Source organism: Scyliorhinus torazame, chromosome 8 (assembly GCF_047496885.1).
Source record: "Scyliorhinus torazame isolate Kashiwa2021f chromosome 8, sScyTor2.1, whole genome shotgun sequence".
Lineage (NCBI taxonomy): Eukaryota > Metazoa > Chordata > Chondrichthyes > Carcharhiniformes > Scyliorhinidae > Scyliorhinus > Scyliorhinus torazame.
The window spans coordinates 236102445-236114555 of record NC_092714.1 but is presented as its reverse complement, the minus strand read 5'-3'; the positions used below and the strand labels follow the sequence as shown (position 1 = coordinate 236114555).

Here is a 12111-nt window from a genome sequence, read left to right as displayed (position 1 = left end):
TGGACGCGTCAACACCAGAGAGGCAGCAGCCAACAACCAAATATCCTCGAGCTAAGCTTCAGCACCGGGGTTATCCCTGCAGTCAGAAGGTAAGTGTATGTTGATCGGGGAGGGAACCTGAGGGGAACGTAATGGATGGTATCATGGACCCCGCAGCAGCTGCCCTCATGGTGGCAGTCCAGGCAGCCAGACGCCCGAGAAGGCGACAGCAGCAGCATTGACGCAGGCTCAAGGTGGCAGCCCATGTGCAGCAGCCTACACCACACCCTGAGGACCCAGCAGCCCATCAGGTTGGGGAGGGACCCAGAGAGGGGGCACCAGCAACCGCTCATGGCGTCTTTGGACATTTCATAGAATTTACAGTGCAGAAGGAGGCCATTAGGCCCATCGAGTCTGCACCGGCTCTTGGAAAGAGCACCCTACCCAAGGTCAACACCTCCACCCTATCCCCAAAACCCCATAACCCAGTAACCCCACCCAACACTAAGGGCAATTTTGGACACTAAGGGCAATTTATCATGGCCAATCCACCTAACCTGCACATCTTTGGACTGTGGGAGGAAACCGGAGCACCCAGAGGAAACCCACGCACACACGGGGAGGATGTGCAGACTCCGCACAGACAGTGACCCAAGCCAGAATCGAACCTGGGACCCTGGGACCCTGGAGCTGTGAAATTGTGCTATCTACAATGCTACCGTGCTGCCCTCAAAACACTTTGTGGAATCGGTTCCAATTTGTTTCATTAGTTTGAAGCTGTTCACCTTTGATTATTATTGAATTTCAAGTTTACCATCTGCCGTGGTGGGATTCGAACTCGGGTCCCCAAAGCATTAGCCTGGGTCTCTGGATTAGTAGTCCATTGACAATTCCCCCAAGCCAACAGGCCGGTTCATAATATAGACGCGCCCAACGTGGGGCTCGAACCCACGACCCTGGGATTAAGAGTCCCATGCTCTACCGACTGAGTTAGCCGGGCTGGTGCGCTTTGAGGAGATATCAGACAGCATGTGCTCCAGGAGGATCCACCTTAATAAGGGGACAGTGCGGAGCGTGTGCCATCTCCTTGTGGACCTGGCAGCACATGGAGGAGGAGGATATCCATTTCCGGTGGCCATGACGGTAACTGGATTGGATTGGATTGGATTTGTTTATTGTCACGTGTACCAAGGTACAGTGAAAAGTATTTTTCTGCGAGCAGCTCAACAGATCATTAAATACATGGGAAGAAAAGGGAATAAAAGAAAATACATAATAGGGCAACACAACACATACAATGTAACTACATAAGCACTGGTATCGGATGAAGACAACAGGGTGTAGTGTTAATGAGGTCAGTCCATAAGAGGGTCATTTCGGAGTCTGGTGACAGTGGGGAAGAAGCTGTTTTTGAGTCTGTTTGTGCGTGTTCTCAGACTTCTGTATCTCCTGCCCGATGGAAGAAGTTGGAAGAGTGAGTAAGCCGGGTGGGAGGGATCTTTGATTATACTGCCCACTTTCCCCAGGCAGCGGGAGGTGTAGATGGAGTCAATGGATGGGAGGCAGGTTCGTGTGATGGACTGGGCAGTGTTCACAACTCTCTGAAGTTTCTTGCGGTCCTGGGCCGAGCAGTTGCCATACCAGGCTGTGATGCAGCCAGATAAGATGCTTTCTATGGTGCATCTGTAAAAGTTGGTAAGGGTTAATGTGGACATGCCGAATTTCCTTAGTTTCCTGAGGAAGTATAGGCGTGTTGAGCTTTCTTGGTGGTATCGTCGACGTGGGTGGACCAGGACAGATTTTTGGAGATGTGCACCCCTAGGAATTTGAAACTGCTAACTATCTCCACCTCGGCCCCGTTGATGCTGACAGGGGTGTGTACAGTACTTTGCTTCCTGAAGTCAATGACCAGCTCTTTAGTTTTGCTGGCATTGAGGGAGAGATTGTTGTCGGTACACCACTCCACCAGGTTCTCTATCACCCGCCTGTATTCTGACTCGTCGTTATTCGAGATCCGGCCCACTATGGTCGTATCGTCAGCAAACTTGTAGATGGAGTTGGAACCAAGTTTTGCCACGCAGTCGTGTGTGTACAGGGAGTAGAGTAGGGGGCTAAGTACGCAGCCTTGCGGGCCCCGGTGTTGAGGACTATTGTGGAGGAGGTGTTGTTGTTCATTCTTACTGATTGTGGTCTGTTGGTCAGAAAATCGAGGGTCCAGTTGCAGAGTGGGGAGCCAAGTCCTAGGTTTTGGAGCTTTGATATGAGCTTGGCTGGGATTATGGTGTTGAAGGCGGAGCTGTAGTCAATAACTGCAGCCCAGAATTTACATGCTTCGGGTTCATTCCAGGGCACAAGCGGGGCATTTCACAACATACAGCCCACGGATTTCCTGTAGGCCTGGGCAGCTGACTAGAAACTTTGACTATAAACTGGACCATGCCTATCAGGATGCCCGGGCACAGGGTTCTCAGCCATCGCCGGGATTGCCCAGGTCCAGGGGGTAATTGATGGCACGCATGTTGCCTTGCGTTCCCCAAGGCAACAGGGAGTGCCCTGCATCAGTAGGAAGGGGATCCACTCCCTGAATGTTCAACATAATCTCCCTGGCCTTATAATCTATGCCACGACTGATAAAGGAAGTGTCCAGCTCTGGTAAGCCCTGGTGTTCCTCAATCTATACCAAAGTCTGACTCCTGCCTTTCCGCTGACCACGCGCTCACACCCATCACTTGCACATGGTATGCCTCTCGGGCCCCAGATCTAGCACCGCTGTGCCCAGGGGGCAGGGGTTGGGGGAGAGCAGAGGGCAACAAGGGGCAGTGGGGTACCCTTGATGCCCTTGGCATGCGTCCTCTGGAGGGCCTGGGGCCGTTGTCTGCAGGGGGAGACTCGAGAGTGGCGGCAGCATCTGCTGCGAATGTAACCTTTGGGACTCCTCCAATCAGCTATGGACCCGCTGGAGTGTCGCTGAGGTCCCATCCTGAATCACGCAGCCACATCCTACCGTCTGCATCATCTCTGGGAGAACCTTGTCCAGAGGCTCGGCATCTGACTGGGACCCAGCTGAGTCCTGCCTCCTGCATCAGCATCCCAATGGTCCCCACCAGTTTGTGTCCCAGAAGTCCGCTAATGTCGCCCATCGAGGTGTGTGTCTCCGGATTGGTGGAGGGTGGAGATGACAGCCGTTTGCATCGATGGTGGCACCCTCGGAGCTCTGGTGTTGTCTGAGGTGTTGTCTTGGAAGGCGAGAGGTTGACGGGGTGCCCCAGAGGGGCCGGCACCATCCGATAGAGATCCTGCGGGTGAAGAGACATGTGGTCAGTGAGAGGGAAGGATCATTATGTCTGACATGAACAACTGACTTGCGACAGGTCATCTGGATGAAGGGGGATCCTCACCTCTGTGGCATAGGCCAACTCCACTGTTGGTGACCGCTCTGTCCTCGGTCATCCCCGCGATCCCCAGGGCACGTTGCTCATAGGGGATGAGGACTCTGATGTCCGGCACGCCGCCTCGGCCCTTTCCCGTCTGTTATGTGCCAACTTCTCCTGCGGGGACAAAGAGAGAGCATGGTGAGCCACACGCATTGTGCATCGCCGGTGTCATGATATGCACGTATGCGCATAATGAGATACAAGCAGGCAGTGACAGGCACCCAGTACAGCCAATCAACACACAGGACAGAACACAACCAATCACCAGGCAGAACACTAGAGGGTGGTCTTCCACTATAAAAAACACGAGGCATCAACACTCTGCCTCTTTCCACTGGTGACAACTGTAGTGACAGTCAGGGTGTATATATCAGTTAGCACCTTCTACACGTGGCTCAGAGCTAGTCTGGTCTAGTTAGTTATAGTAAGCTTAGATTAGTAGAGTGTCAAACCCACAGCGAACTGTGTGCACTGCTCAGCAGGTTCAATAAAGCGTATTGAACTAACATCACAGTTTGGAGTCTACTTTCAAGTACAACTGCATCCAGTTGCAGTCCGTGTTACCCCAAGGTGAATAACACGACAGGCGGGAGACAGGCGTGGGCACTGCTGCTGGGCATGGGTGGGTTGTGCTGGTGGGTGTCAGGGTGTGCTGGGGCACAGGGCGGTATTGTGCTGGGGGAGGGTGCGCGGTGCCAGCCGCCAACTCATTGCGTAGTGAGGCCTGGGTGGCACGTGGAACCAGTGCAAAAGGGACAATGTCAAAATCACCCGTGTGGCCCCGTGGATGTCATTGAGCTTCTTATAATACTGGACTGAGGTCCTCCTTGTAACGCTCCCCGAGCTAATGGCCGCTGCCACTGCCTCCCAGGCGACACTGGCTGACCTGTGGCTGACCCTCTGACCCCCCTCGGGGGAACAGCTTGTCCAGTTGTGACTCCACCGCATCCAACAGTCTGGCCAAGTCGGCATCTCCAAAACGTGAAGCAAGTCTGCGCGGTGGCAAAGCTGCGTGCTGTCTGGGCTTTGCTTGGAGGAAGCAGTTTATGTGCTGCCCCCCCCTCATTAGCAGGGAGCTGTCGGACACGGTACAGGCAAATCAGCTGGCGCAACAGCCTTTGCTGCCTTGAGCCCATGATGCATCATTACCGGCCCTAATTGACGTTAGATACCGACCGCGTTTCGTTGGGTCGGCCATCGTGAAGCACCCAGCAAGTCACGCTCGCTACTGCACTTAGTGCTTTTCCCGTTAGAACGCGCCCTTAGTAAACGTTTTCAGAACCAGGGAAGTTTACAGCACAGAAAGAAGCCTTTTGGTCCCTTGAGCCTGTTGTAGCTCCTTGCTGGTGCAATGCAAAACGTGTCTCACGTAGACTGGTTTCTTTCCACAGGCTGATTATTTCCTCGGTTTCAGCATTTATTCAAATGATGCTGCGATCTTAGCCTCAACCACACCCTGAGACTAGACATTTCATGTTCTAACAATCCTTGATGGAAAAAATACCTCTTAACCGTTTTTTCCAGTACAGTATAGTCTCCCAATAAAAATAAATCATTAGTGATTAATGAATATAATCATTTACTTGTATTTCACTAGCAATTTGAGTGCGGATGTGATGAAAGATTGTATGGACACAAAACATTGGACCGACTAGCACTTGTCAAAGTTGAAATGATCCTGAAATTTGAGATAGGAAACTAAAATCCCTTGGGAAGCTGCAAGATAATTACAGGTTTCAGACCCATTTCCCATGAGAGAATCTTTCCAGTCACTTGAATTATTCCTATATCGTTATATATAGGGTGGTGAGGTAAATGGAAAGATGTCTAAATCATCTGCAGCTCTTCCTGAAACAATTAGCTTGACGTTTTGCGATGCTTCTGGCCTTTCTATTTCCGATACACAATTTATTGGCATTAGTTGTCTGAATATAACATTATTACCCACAAAGTAAGCAAATCATATTTGCCCTACTTTCTGTGGCCAAGTATGAGTGTGGTTTGACATACTGACGGTGCATTTATATGATGCATCGTTAAAGGTTGAGAGATCATTAAATATTGGTATTAATATTATCAATTTAATCACTGTCCTTCCGAGGCTGCTTTTCAATTTTCAGTGTCTCCAGATTTTTGTCCCAAAGGCTTTTTCAGAAGTATGAATGTGGCAATATCGAAGTTTACATGGGCGGGTAAAACCCCGAGAGTAAAGAGGGCACTCCTGGAACGGGCCCTTGGGGAAGGGAGATTGGCTCTCCCGAGCTTAATTCTTGCCGGCTCAGTACTCCACGGGTCCTGTGGTGGTGGCGGCCCTGGGGGTGTGGGGGCAATGGAGGCGGCATGTGAGACTGGAGGGGGCGTCAGTGTGGTCACCAATCTGTGACAATCACTGGTTTGTCTCGGGGGGGCTGGATGGGGGCTTTAAGGTATGACTTTGTACGGAGACAGGTCCCAAGCTTTCCTCGCCTCCTCCTGAGGGGACTACAGGATAAAGTGCTGTCAAAAACAGGGGTTGGAGGTGGGAGGATTTCGGACATATATAGGGAATTGTTAGAGTGGGAAGGGGCCCCTATCAGAGAGGTGACGAGGAAGTGGGAAGAGGAGTTGGGAGGGGAGCTGGAAACTGAACTGTGGGAAAAAGCCCTGAAAAGGGTAAATGCATCCTCGTCCTGGACTCAGCTTGATTCAGTTCAAGGTAGTCCACAGGGCCCACATAACGGTAGCCCGGATGAGTAAGTTCTTCGAGGAGGTGGAGGACAGATGTGGGCGGTGTGGGGCCAGCTCGGCCAACCATGTTCATATGTTTTGGGCATGTCCGAAACTGAGGGAATTCTGGCAGGGATTTGCGGATGTTATGTCGGAAGTCCTGGAAGGTAGGGTAACTCCGAGTCCAGAATTAGCAATGTTTGGGGTGTCGGAAGATCCGGGGACAAAGGTGGGGAGGGAGGCCGATATTCTGAGATGGAGGGACTCGGAGCCCCTGAAATCAGGAGTGTGGGTCAGCGATATGGTAGCGTATCTCAGTCTGGAGAAAATCAAGTTCGCTTTAAGAGGGTCAATACAGGGATTCGCCCGGAGTTGGAAGCCGTTCATCGATTTCTTTAACAAAAACTGAACGTCAGCAGTAAGGGGGGAAAGGGAAAAAGGTGGGGGGGGGGAGGAGAATAGGAGGCATGGTAATGTTAAATAACGACAGGGAATTTAGTATACGGGTAATTGGGGATAGGGTGGGAGAAGTGGGGTACGTGGTTTATTGTGTGTTGTTATTTTAGGGGGCATTTTATGCGTCGACCCGCGCGGTTGTGTTAGAGATGTCAATATGGTAAATTGTGAAAATTACAAATGCTTCAATAAAATATTTTTTTAAAATATATATATTAGCATTTTAACAGCTTGGAGTTGGTAATTGATTAGAAATTCAAAGAACATGCAATTATTGCCATGGAGAAGACAGAATCGAGGCTTTTAAAAAATTCATATCAATTCTTAATAATATGAAAGTTTATATATGATCTGTTAATATTCTTAGAACCAAAGTTAGCATTATGAGATTCACCATATCTGTTCCCTTTCTTATCTTACATGTTGGATGGAATCTTACCATTTTTTTCAACCTGTCAGTCCTGGTGAGAAAACCGGGGAGAATGCCACCGTCACCAATGGTGGGAAAACTCACAGAATATTCAGTCTCTTCAACATATTTTTTTTTCTTCATATGAAGCACGCCTTGTTTATGGCGACTTGCCTCTGATATGCTTGCCCCAGAAAAACGTAATCTCTATAATCAGTGGGGCGCACCATTTAAACGCCTCCTCTGCACTTATTCCAAGTCTATTTGGGGGGATGACTGTCAGAAAAACAGCACCAGGTTTTACAGAGGGAGCCCTCAGCACACTCCTCGATGGCGTTGATCAGAGACAGGAAACCTCTACCCACAATCGGGCAGACATCCATCCTGCAAAGTGACCAAACCCACCTGGGAGGCTGTGGCCCCGATTGTCAGCTCCAGCTTACTCCATAAGAGGACGGCTGAAGTGTCGTAAGAAGATGAATGACCTTCTTTATGCAGCCAGGGTATGTCTGTCTCCTCATGTCTCCCTCAACACCCCTTAACACAGCCCTCACACCTCCATGGTGACCTCACTCCCACCCACCTCACGGGGTCACAGCACTTGTCAAGTACTGTCCCCCCACATAATCCTCCCAGTAGCTCCGGTGGCCCTCAAATGCCCGCTACCACTCAACTTCCATGCATGCCACACTGGACCCCCCATCTGATGTAGCATGACTCATGCCTACATTCTTCCAATCTGTCTCGTTGCAGAACAAACTCAAGCCAAACAGGCATGAGCGGGTACAGCCTGTTGGAGTGATGCCGGAGCTCGAGACCCTAACCCCATTTGAGGAGTGAGACCTTGAGCTTGCTGGTGAGAAGCAGAGTGCGAGGTTGGGAGCAAAGACACAAGTGATAACCCTCATCCAGCCATGGTGTAAGCCTCACATGAGTGAGCTGTCTCCTATCAGTGTTCCCCTGTCTCACACAAATGCCAACTCCCTTCCATTGCAGGTCAAGCAGCAGACCAGCCTGGACCACCCTCATGGTCCCTGGACACCACGGACCCGAGCAACTCCGCGGCATACATCCAGCATTGAAGGGGCGAAACTCCTGTCACCCGCACCCGCCACCAGTACAGATACTTGCCTTCGGTGGGATGAGCACCTCACTCCCTGATGAGCACCTCACACCTGATGATCCACAGCAGGTAGAGGCAGGGATACCCCAGGGATCCGGCACTCAGAGGGATGCCAAAGAAAAAGATTCTACTGAGCCCCGGCCAATGGCTTGCCCCTGGATAGGGTCGTCTCAGGACTGCTGTAGCAGCAAAGGCAGAGTTGGGAGCACCTGGAACGGATGAAAGCAATTCTCCTTGGACTGCAAGGCTGACTGGAGGAAACCCATCACATTTTGTCCGAGGAGATGGTGCCATCAGTCCGACACAATGTGGCCAACACTGAGAGGATGGCGCCCATAGTTGGAGACCTTGGTGCAGGATGTGAATTCAATGGCTGGAAATGTCTGCTTCATGGTTTAATCCATGACCTCTATTGCTGAGGGTATGAGCTCCATAGTACAGGGCTTTAACTGCATGGTGCAGGCACCAGTGGAAATCCACAGTGTCAGTTCCAGAGGATGGCGGAGCTTTTGGATCTCACTCCAGCTGCCCCTCGATCCATGCAGAAGCCCAGGGGCCCCTGGGCAACTGAAGGGAAGACGATCGGCAGGAGTGCAGCCTGAGGTCTTCCACCCAGGAGACCCTGGGGGTGTCCAGTCCATCTGACACCCCTCTCCCTGAGAGCGACACACCTCCTGCCGCGCACACCAAAAAGGGCAGCACTGTGACACCCATGCTGTCTGGGTACGCCCACCAAGGTCATCTCAGGCAACATGGTGATACATGGTGATGCACTTACACGGAATGGGACGGTGAGAAAGAGTAAGAAATGAAAGGTACCTTGTGGGCATGAGTGAACCTAGATACTATTGTAGAATAATTGCAATAACTAGATAGCATTAAAAATCACTTTGATCACCCATAAGGAGCCTGATCGATGTCATGCCATGGCACCAAGCCCCACAAACCTCCACGCAAACCCGCCACATTTTCCCTGTGAGAATGGCCGCGCTATGTCTCTCCCACCTCCTGCACTGATGATAACGTAATCATCAGTAACCAGAACCGCAACCTGAGCAGTCCAATCGCCTGCTCGTCCAGTGCACACGGTGATGCATGAGCCTAATTGTAGTGAGTTTCAGCAGGTGTTTGTGGCCTCTGCACTGGTGTCACAGTCACCTCCTGTGTCCCTGAGGAGCCATCCCTCCAGCCGCTGCTCTCTCTTAAACAATGCTGGGATCTGCGAACGCCCCAAGATGTAACTATCTTGGATGCTCCCCAGGAAATGGGCACACACCTACAGAATACGTGATCCCAGAGGAGCTGGACATTGAGGGAGTGATATACTTTGCAGTTCAAAAATGACACCCCATGCCACCATGGGGAATGCAGAGGCACATGGGTGCATTGGATGACACTGAACCTGGGGCATGCCTGCTATGTGGGCAAAGCCCATTGCCCTGGCTCACCTGGTCCCAGTCCAAGTTGATGTACATGTGGGCCCTCGCAATTAGCGCATCTGTGACCTCCCTTATGCACTAGTGAGCTGCTGACTGGGAAATGCTACACAGGTCACTTGAGCTGCCCTGAAACGAGCCAGTGGCATAGACGTTCAGAGCCACAGTAACTTTCGGGGCCACTGGGCAATGGGGGGCCTCCCAGTCCACGTGGTTCCAACTCTTGTATCACCTGGCACAGGTGGTCAACTGTCCCCCAGGACAGACGCAGTCTTCTCCAGTACTGGACCTCTGACATCTGGAGGTAGGAAATATTAGATTTGTACAACTGTGGCTGGTAGTGTCTCCTCCGAGGCTCCGCCATCTGTGGCCCTGCTCCCAGAAGAACAATGGGCCTTGCTTCCCCCTCTTCTACAGGACGCTGTTCCTGGCTATGTGCAGCGACACGTCAATGTCCCTGCTGCTGGTCAATCGCAATCAGAAGAATTACCAGCACCACTGCCTCCATGATTCTCCAGAATCAAAAGCTGAAAGGCAGATAACATCAAAATGAGTGGTGAGGAATCTTGACAATGTCCTCACCCATAGTCCTGCAAGGATTTGGGACATCTACCCATGTGCATCTGCCTATGTGAGTGCCTTTCCACTGATCCTCACTCCCTCCCCTGTCACATCATAGCCTCTTCACCACAGTTGCCCCTCCCAAGTCCACCTGAATGAAGTACTTCAACTCTTGAGAGCGTCAGTGGTCCGTGTGCGCACCCCCAGCCCCCCCCGCTAAGGCCCACGAGTGACTCCACCCCCCGACATGCCGAGACTGAACCCCACACACCCACCGGCACCGAGTTGGACTTATCTGGTTTCCCCACATACTCTCCACTGCCAGCTCTGTGACCGGCACCCTGGAAGGTAAAGGTGACCTGAACACTCACCTTCGACATCCCCTTCAGAGGTGAGGCCGCCAGGTTGTCGCTTTTATACGGCTGTTGTAACTCACACTGGCAATACATATTCGGTGAGGGTGGGGTGGGGGGAATCGTGGCAGGGATCCTCACTGATGATATTATAATGTATTTAAATGAGGTTCCTGGCCTTCCATGATGGGATTCTCGTTACGCCATCTGTGAGGGACCTGGAAAATCGGAACATTTTTCTTGCGAAAATCGCATTTCCCGATTCTCGCCATATTTCCCGCCCACACCGCCGCTCTCAGTGATGGATAACGTGGGCTCAAAATTCCACCCTTTCAGTCTCATTTTCAAATTACTTCACAGTTTCCAACTTTTCGCTGGTGTTTAAGTTGTACTGTTGCTGGATGGAGCCGTCGCTGGAGTCGTCATCCACTTTCCAATCCCTTGTGGAATATGAACATGATCCAAGCTGGGGAACTTTGGAGTTTGTTGGAAGCCACTTGAGGAAAGGAAAGTAATAAAATTTATCAAGAGCTGCAGCAAAATATTCAAATTTCAAATAAAATTCAGGAAATACAACACATCTAAGGAGCAAGAGGCCTCTCACTAAATCATCCAAGGGATTAATAATAATCTTTATTATTGTCACAAGTAGGCTTACATTAACAATGCAATGAAGTTACTGTGAAAACCACATTCCGGCGCCTGTTCGGATACCCAGAGGGAGAATTCAGAATATCCAAATTATCTAGCAGCACGTCTTTCGGGACTTGTGGGAGGAAACCAGAGCACCCGGAGGAAAGCCACGCAGACACGGGGGGGGCGCGATACTCCGAGCCCCGCGCCGGGCCGGAGAATCACCGCACCCGCGCCATCCCCACCCGACGCTGGCGTGTGATTCTCCGAGGTGCGGAGAATCGGCGCCATTTGCGCTGGCGCGTTTGGCGCGCCGCTGGTCGCGGGCCGAGCGGCCGCGCGGAAACGGCAGAGTCCCGCCGGCACTGTTCACCCCTGGTCGCTGTCGGCGGGAACTCTGTGCGAAGGGTCGGAGGACTTCCTGTGGGGCGGGGAAAAGCGCTCCTTCACCGGGGGGGGCCTCCGATGGGGTCTGGCCCGCGATCGGGGCCCACCGATCGGCGGGCTGGCCTTTCCCCCCCTGGTCCTTCTTTGTTGCGTGGCTGGCCCCTGAACCCCTACGCCATGTTGTGTCAGAGCCGGCACGTTGAAGAAGTCCCCCGCGCATGCACGGGTTGGCACGGCCCAACTGCGAATGCACGAGTTGGCGCCGTGCCCATTTGGCGCCAGGATGGGAGGCTGGAGCGGCATGAACCGCTCCAGCACCGTGCTGGACCCATGTGGGGGTCAGAATCGCTATTGCCCACGGCCGTTTCGCGCTGTCGTGAAACGCGACGGCGTTTACGATGACGCGAACACTTAGTCTCCATTTCAGAGAATCGCACCCGGGGAGAACATGCAGACTCCACACAGACAGTGACCCAAGCCGGGACTCAAACCTGGGCCCCCGGTGCTGTGAAGCAACAGTGCTAATCACTGTGCTACCATGCTGCCCATATTTAGAAAATTGATGGTACATTTAAACTGCAGCTATTTGTTCCAGCCATGTCGGAGCTCATTTATGTGACCTGACTGCAACTGC

The 12111-nt window shown here is 51.9% G+C and overlaps 1 non-coding gene across 1 annotated transcript; it reads right to left on the bottom strand.

The window, feature by feature from the left end:
* Positions 1–906: 906 nt before the first annotated feature.
* trnak-cuu (transfer RNA lysine (anticodon CUU)) lies at positions 907–979 on the bottom strand. Its single transcript has one exon. It is a non-coding gene; the product is annotated as a tRNA-Lys (tRNA).
* Positions 980–12111: the final 11132 nt, after the last annotated feature.